We start from the raw sequence: 9,038 nt of genomic DNA, 5'->3' as shown, positions 1-9,038 counted from the left end.
TCTTGCGCTTTTTAAGCCTTGTACCTTAATTTCTGCTGGTTGGTTTTGTTGTTGTAACTGGGAACAGATCGGCTGAGCACTAGGCTTACGCCACAGTGGGGAGCATATTGGTTTCCAAATGGCCAAAATACTGAACTCCCTGCACGTGGTCCCTGCCCTCAGATTGCTGTGTAGTGTGGGCAACAGGCCTGTTCTGTACCGTAGGGGCAGCACAGAGGCAGGATCTCCGAACCAATGAGTGTGTTCAACAAGAGTTTTGATACCACAGATCGAGGCCAGAGGCCTTGCAGAAAGTTGGCAGCCATCGTGGGGGGCAGACTCTGTAACTACCAACCTGTGTTGCTGTGGGCCAGTGTGGAAATGCCTTTATGTGTGTGTGTGGTGGTTCTCTGATTAAAGTTTTGAGTCTGTAAGCACTGGTTGGTTCTTTCAGCCTGGTGCCACATACCTGGCCAGGTGCTGGGCACACAGAGGCCCCTGTTCCTGCCAAGTGCTCACATTCTGGAGGAGGAGGGCTATAACGATAAAAACTAGCCCATGAGAGGGGATGATTATATCTGCCTTACCAAAGTGTGGGTGGGGCATGGACACCCGGGAGCCATACAACTTCATCAACTTCATCAGGTCCACAGATGTATCATCGAACAACACTTCGTTCTAAGGTGATCCTGACTGAAGAGGAAGCATGGACACTGTCGTTCGCTCTTTAGTTACAAAGACATTGCCTCAGGCTCAGGCAATCACAGTAGCTAGAAATGAATATTACCTTCCTCATGGTATTTAGTTCCTTTCTCCCCCTTCTTCCTTTACTAACAAGAAATACTAGTGTCCCACTCATGGCAATGGTAGAAAGTCCTTAAACCTATTTAGGGACACCTAAGTGGCTCAGTTAAGTGCTTGACTCTTGATTTTGGCTCAGGTCATGACCTCAGGGTCCTGAGCCCCACATTGGGCTTCACACTCAGCAGGGAGTCTGCTCGGGATTCTCTCTGCCCCTCCCCCCACTCATGCTTGCTCTTAAATAAATCTTAAAAAAATTAATTGATTAGGGGCACCTGAGTGGCTCAGTTAAGCATCCCACTCTTTTTAAAATATTTTTTTTTAATTTATGATAGTCACAGAGAGAGAGAGAGAGAGAGAGAGGCAGAGGGAGAAGCAGGCTCCATGCACCGGGAGCCCGATGTGGGATTCGATCCCGGGTCTCCAGGATTGCGCCCTGGGCCAAAGGCAGGTGCCAAACCGCTGCGCCACCCAGGGATCCCAACATCCCACTCTTGATCTCAGTTCAGGTCTTGATCTCAGGTTGTGAGTTTGGGCCCTGCATTTTAGTTACTTAAATAAATAAATAGATTTAAGTTAAAAAGTGAGCTATTTAAAGGGAAATGCATGGCACACATCCATAGCAAAAAATTTGCAGTGCAATATAACTGAACGAAGTGGGAACACTGAATTGGCTAAGGCCTCGCATCCTGCCAGCAGATAACTAAGCATGTCAGGGTGGACCAGATAAATGCTGTGATGACACAGTTAAGTGTCAAACATCAGTGGCTGAATACAAGTTTATTTTGCTCACTCATGCTACATGTCCACTGTGGGTTGGCAGGGGTGAGGTGCGGTGGGGAGTGATCAGGGCTGGATCTCTATCCAACAGAGAGACCAGGGTTTCCATTTTGAGTCTATTGATCCTCCTGGTCACCTCAATGAGGACGTGGCTTTAACACCCTACATCTCCCTGTCTCCTCTTCCAGGCAGAGCAAGACTCCAGCTTTGCACCCGGGGGTAGACAATGCTATCAAAAAAGTGCAAAGTTTTTGCTGCATTTACTCTTACAGCAAACTTTCATTCCTGGCATGTGATACTGGTTGTCCACTCACAGTTATGGGTGAAAGGTTTAAGGGGTGTGGATTGAAATTAGTGGGTCAGGAGAATCCTGGTGCAGGCAGCTGGGAGCTTGGGTGGGCATCTTGTAGCTGCTCTACAAAAACCCAAGCAGGTGACATGCGGACGCCTGATGTTGAAAAGATAGTACTCTAAGAAAACTGACTTAGACACCTACTTTATACAACCTATCCTACTTTATAAAACATGAACGTGGATGCACCCCCTGCCTCCACTAGAGCCCCACCCCCAGGGTGCCACTGAATGGCCTGCAGACCTCTTCTGGAGGAGCTTTCCAAAGCTGCCTTGAAATAAGTCTTCTGATGCGATCCCAGGCAGGGTAGATCCACTGAGATCTGAGCAACCAGCAGAGATCTCTCTGCCAAGGGGACTCCCCGGGAGGCTGGGAAGTACAGCACTCTTGAAAGAAGTAGCTCTCCAGCTTGTGCCACCATGACCGAAATGGCCACTATGTCCCTTGCCCTTCGTGCACACTGGGTTACTTGATAAAAGCTGTTGGCACTGCTGGTGACCGTGAACGTCTCTCTCTTCTGAGATCCACCCTTCACCTCCCCAACAGCCCTGCCATCTCTCGGGGACGCATGTAGTTCTGCATCCTCCTTACATCCCATCCCCCATTCTAGGCAAAGACTATGTGGCCCAGTTTGGCTGAACAGCATTCCCATCTCTAGCCATTGTGATTGGTTCAGAAATGGGCCTGACCTAAGCTGGGCAAAGCACAGTGAATCTCAGGACCTCTACTAAGGGGCAAAGATGTTTTCTCCTTCCTGCTGATCACGAGCAAAAAAATGCATGGAGCTGTCGTTGGCGCAGCCACCTCGAGCTGCTAGGGACAGTAGTGGTTTAAACAGTGCCCAGAATTCATGCTCATCCAGAAACACAGAATGTGGCCTTGTTTGGAAATAATTAAAGGATTGAGATGACATTATTCCAGGAATAGGGTGAGCCCTAAATCCAACCACTGGTATCCTTACAAGAGGAAGGGCCACAGAGAGACAAGGCCACATGAGGATGGAGACTGAGGAGGAGGTGATGTGGCCATGAGCCAAAGAACAGTGGAAGCCACCAAAAGCTGGAAGAGGCAAGGAAGGAGTGTCCCGTAGAGCCTTTGGAAGGAGCACTGCTCTGCCTACATGTTGACTTTGGACCTCTGGCTTCCAGAATCAACAGCATAAATTTCTCTTGTTTTAAGCCACCAAGTTTGTGGTACTTTGTTACAGCAGCCCTAGGAAACTAATACAGGGACTCAATCTTAGATGAATCAATACTTCAAAAACTAATGGAAGTAAGACGTATCTTGGTGATACTGTTGAGCTCCTGGATCAAACCTTACCTGAGCACATTCACTTTGGACTTTGAAGTTGGCCAAAGCCCATGATGCTCCCGTGTTGTTTAAGCCAGGTGGAGGTGGGTTTTATATTCATCCCAGCCAAAGAATTCCTGGCTGATACTGGTTTAATTTACCACCTCATTCCTCAGTCAGAAAAGCATGTTAATACCTCAAGTGAGGGAGATGTTAATGAATCCATTCTCACTGAGGTTTTCAAACTGATTCCTTGCAAGCTTTGGTGCCATTCTAACTATACAGAGAAGACCTCCTAACTCAGTAGGACCCCCCAGTGGCTGGAAGGCATCACAGTTGAGATTACTGGTCTCACTCTAGACCCAAAGCGTTGCTTGAGTGCCCCCAATGGGTGTAGCCCCCTTAATGAAAACCATCTGAGTTTTGTGAGCATCATGCTCTGAATGCACATGAAAATGATCATGCACTTTCTTCCTTGTGGGATCCTCACGTCTTAAGGATACCATGATCCCAAATCTAAGGTTCAGAGAGGCAAGACACAAACACCAAACAAGGGGCAGAGCTTCAGCATCTTACCCCATACTTCCCACCATGCTGCCATTTCTGGCCCTGCCACAGGTGGCTCAGTGGGCAAGCCAATGTTGAAGCTTTATGGTCAGAAGCCATAGATTTCAGTTCACGCCCTTAGTGATAAATCACTAAGATGAGTCACCTCTGATGTCACTGAGACCAGTGGGATGGGAGAGAAAATCCTATCGACATGTAGGTTTTCTGAATTTCTTATCCCAGTGGTTCAATGCAGCAATATTATCAGTGAGGTCAGGGGTTGCAAACCTAAATTTCAGCCATTGGAGCATGGGCCCTGCTCAGAGTCATCCTTCTATCCACCCTTCCAGTTTGCCACTTTCAACTAAGGTAGAAGAATCAGTGCAAAAGAAACAAAACAGTCCGACGGCTCCAAAAAGCTGAAGAATTACCCTCTGACCTGGCAATTCCACTCCAGGTATCCACCCAAGAGTAATGAAAATGTGTCCACAAATGTTCATAACAGCATTATTCCAAATAACCCAAAGGTAGAAATAATCCAAGTGTCTCCTGACAGATGAATAAACAAAATGTGGCACGTCCACACAATGGAATATTACTTGGCCTTAGAAGAAAATTCTGACACACACTACAACATGGATGAAGCTTGAAGATATTATACCAAGGGCACTCAGCCAGCAAGAAAAGGACAAATACCAAATGATTCCACTTATATGAGGTACCTAGAGTAGTTAAATTCAGAGAGACAGGATGAAGAATGCAGTTGCTGAAGAATGGGTGGATGGGAGCAACTGATAGCTAATGGGTATGGGCTTCTGAGGTGATAAAAATTTTCTAAAAATTGGCGATAGTTGTGCGTATTTGGGAATATACTAAAAAATCATTTAATTGCATACATTAAATGAGTAAATTGTACAGTATGTGAATTATATCTCAAGAAAACTTTATTTTTTTAAGATTCTATTTTTAAGCCATCTCTACCCAAGATGGGGCTTGAACTCACAACCCTGAGATCAAGAGTCAAACACTCCACCAACTGAGCAAGCCAGGAGTCCTTCAATAAAACTTTTTTAAAAAGGATAAATGTGATAATAAAAATAGCTACAGGAGAGATAAGGTGGTAAAACCCAAACCCACGAGGCTGACTCAAGGATGGGAGTTGCAGCAGCAACCCAGCTCCCTCACATCTCAGAACTGGGGACCCCTTGTCAGAGCAATGCCCCAGCTAAGGGGCTAAGCAAAGACTGGGGCTAAGCAATGCCCCAGTCCTTCCTCATGAAAGACTGGAACTCAGAGCCCCCACCAGGGTGCACACCAACACCAGGCATCAGGACATCGTGCTAAGCTTCCTCGTCCATCAGCCCAGCCAGAGCCACTGTGGGACCTGCTCCAGCCCACCCATGTGCTGCTGGGGGGATTGCAGCTCGGATTTGTGTCCAAATCAGCCCTGCATAGTTTCAACCAAGCTTAGAGGTAGTTTTGCATTTCATGAGCTCTCAGACACCGATGACACCCACCCGATCAAATCCAACCTGGGCTCGCATAGAGAGAGAAGAAATCTGTGCCAAGGGACGTAGCATGGTGTGCCCGCCATATGAGACTCCTGGGGCTGCCACAAACCCAGGGGGCTGAAAACAACTGAAATTTACTGTCTGCCACAGTTCTAGAGCAGGGAAACCCAAAATCCAGGTGCTGGTAGGGCTGTGATCCCTCTGAACACCCTAGAGGAAGAGTCTCCACTTGTACCTTCGGGATTGGAATTTATGAAGGTGACCAAATGCCAGCACAGAGAGGGTAATGCCACTGAGGAAGGATTTATTTCTTACATTTCATGAGAGAAGAGGACATGCCACCTCACATAGGGCTGGTCCCGAGGAGGTCCCAGTGTCAACTGAGGGCAGGAAAGCCAAGTCCAGTTTCCATAGAAAAAGCAAGGAAGAGCACAGCTCAGGTCTGGTCAATCTGGATGATTCCAGGGCTGATCCCCAATGGCCTGGTACATGGCCCCGGGATGACTTAGGGCAGGGGATGTTGTGGCTTGGTGGCTGGAAGTATCAGCTCCAGATGGGTTGATCTTCACTATCTCTGAGAATGGGCTGGCTCTGGGAGAGGTTATATATATATATACATTTTTTTTTTCAATCCAGAGCACTGGAGATCACAATGAGTAAGAGCAAGAGGCCTATTATCTCCTAATTGAAAGACCAGTGTCTTTTTGGCCTATTAGGAGCTGAGGAACTGGACTGATAAACATCAGAGTGACCAGCAACCCTTTAAAAGTAACAACCCAGTGGCATCTAGTACACTCACAGTGCTGTGTGACGATCACCCTGACCTAGATCTGAGATTTTTACATCACCACAAAAGGATACCCCCTCCCCATTAAGCATGTGTTTCCCATATTCAGCAACCCTGCCCTTGGCAGCCTCCAGTCTGCTTTCTGCCTGCATGGATTAACCCATTCTGGAAGTTTCCTAGAAGTGGAACCATATGATAAGGTGACTTTTTGAGGTGGTTTCAGTTAAACACCCGCTTTTGTTCTGGGAGTCTCTAATTTTGTGCATTCCAGGCCAAGGGTATCTACAGGACTAGGCCCCAGTACAAACTCTGGGCAATGACTGGGTCTCTCATGAGTCTCCCTTGTAGAGAACATTCCACACGCATTGTCACACCTCAGTGCTGGCTGAGTTAATATGGCCTATGTGGTTCCATAGGGAGAGGACTCTGGAAACTGGTGCTGGTCTCCCACGTACTTTACCCCATATGCCTTATTCCTTTGCTGATTTTGTTCTGTGACATTTCACTGTAATGAGTTGTGGCCATGAGTATGACTATCAGCTGAATCCTCTTCAGGAATCATCAGACTGAGGATAGTCCTAGTGACCCCCAGGCTTTATGAACTCTTGTGGCATGAACACAATGTCCTTCCACAGGAGAGTGGGCTTCCTAGGGTGGCACTCAGAACAGGGCTTCAGAACAGTTTCAGAAGACAAATCCCAGGTGAGCCATGCACACCAGAAACTCTCAGAACTGCCCCAAAGGTGAACCAGCCTTCAGCCACCATTCAAACTTCACCAGGACCTCAGAACACATGCAGATGGACCCCTCGGGCATGACAACTATGGGAAATCCCTAGATCGAAGTTCGCCACAGCTAAGCGTGGTCCCTCCCACCCGAGACAGACCACACTGCCTTGGATGTGACTAGGCCCCCTCCCCCCCACTGAAGGGAAATCCTTTCTGACCACCCTGGGGCAGGGACCATGGTGACAGACACACCCTCACCCCACCCATCCTGCCATGTCTGTCACCTCAGGCAGTGCTGTCCTGATGCAGATGCCCTGTCCGTGCTGTCCAGTTTGGTGGCTACCAGCAGGTGTGGCTCATGAACTCTGGGAATGAGGCTCATCAGAAGGGTTGCCCCTTGGAGGTGACCTGATGGCCTCCCATCTGAAGGAGACTGAAAAGAGAAGTGTTATCCACATCCTCAGCTTACTCTTCCAAATCAGGAGCCTTTGACCCAGATAATCCATGAAGGGTCAGGCATGGGTCAAAGGTCTTACAGGCATGATTGCCCCCTAGACTTTTCAGTTATTGTTATTCCAGCTGGAACACTCCGTTTTGCTTCAGCCAACTGGAGTTGGATCTTCTGTCAATTATAATTTAAGTGGGGAGCCCCCTCACCTGGGCACATGATGCTCCTCTGGGTCTTGCACTGGAAGTCCCTGACCACGAGTCCTTGAGTATAGTCCAGGTCGCTGTGTCTTTCATGGGGAAACCTGCAGCCCTAAACATGGAGCTTGTCTGTGTCCACATGGGAATCCTCCAGGCTTGGATTCACTGGACCCAGGACAGAAATCCTCTCCATCTCCAAACTGCTTCATCTAAGGCTGGCCCTGCCCCTGGTCATGGAATGAGTCCATGTGGGCCACTGGGGAAAGATCTAAAGCTGAGCTTCTCCAACATTCAAATGTGCTCCAATCACTCGTTCCTGTCCCAGGGCACACTGTCCTGGCGGGCCCAGCAGCACAAGACTCTGCATTTCTAACAAGCTCCCAGGAGCTGCTGTGGCTGGCTGGTCCTCTGGGGCATTCAGGTGACTGGCAGGGGCCCTTCCCATTATCACCGTGACTAGTGCATGAGTGGGCAGGAACTGGAGATGCCAGATCCTTCCAGCGGCCAGGACAGCCCCAAGTAACAGAAAAACTTCCCAGGTCCCTCTTGACTTCCTGATGTCCTCAGAACATTCATTCAGGCAGAACATTCATTCAGGCAAACTCCTTACTGAGCATAGAATTGCGTTCCACCATCCATATAGATTCAAAGTATTTTTAAAAATTATTTTATTTTTTAAAGGTTTATTTATTTATTCATGAGAGACGCAGAGAGAGAGAGAGAGAGACATAGGCAGAGGGAGAAGCAGGCTCCCTGGATGAACCCAATGCAGGACTGGATCCCAGAACCTGAGATCATACCTGAGCCAAATACAGGTGCTCAACCACTGAACCACCCAGGAACCCCAGCCTATGAATTCCTAAACCAAGAGCACCGAGAAGATCAGTTAACAACCCAGGTCGAAGCCCCACACCCTCTGAACCTCAGTTTCTCACTGGACTCAAGAAGGAGACCCTGCACAGGGATTTTCAGAATAAATGTCAGCATGTTCTGCCCAATCGGCTTCTTTGGCTAAGGTCCCGCCTCTTTTCCGAGTACCTGGCAGTTGTGTCCTGGACCTCGGGTCGGCCTCTCACGGGGAGTTCGCTCCCCACTAGGAATCCCCAGGATGGCGGCGCTGCTGCGTGCGCAGCCCCAGTGCCCTGCTTGTGTATGCACCTGCACGGACTCCCTGATGGACTACATTTCCCAGATGCCCGCGTGATGCGGGCTCCTTCGGGCAACCGTCCTCAGAGGTCAAGGAGCGAGGAAACCTAGAGGAGTCCCGGGCGGGGCTTTGATCTGTGTGTCAAACGCTTCTTCAGTCTCTTCCGTAGGCGGAGTGGAGAAGCATTGCCAGCGTCCGTCTCCAGGGCAACCGTCGGCTGGAATCGACTACGAGTCTGTCTCCATGGCAACTGCCAAAGGGCCGGCGCTAGGAGAAGGCCCTTAGTTACAGGCGCTTTTAAGTAGCAGGGATGCTCAACAAAACAGCGTACTCTGCTCGTAAAACTTAATGGGTAAGGTATGTTCCAGCAGAAAGAAGGGAGGAAAAGTAGGTAGGGTGGGAAAGAGCTAATGCGAAGAAGGTTTCTCAGAGGAGGGGATCTTTGAATAAGGTTTTGAGGGATGAGTAG

Source organism: Vulpes lagopus, chromosome 2, assembly GCF_018345385.1.
Source record: "Vulpes lagopus strain Blue_001 chromosome 2, ASM1834538v1, whole genome shotgun sequence".
NCBI lineage: Eukaryota > Metazoa > Chordata > Mammalia > Carnivora > Canidae > Vulpes > Vulpes lagopus.
This window is presented reverse-complemented; position numbering follows the sequence as displayed.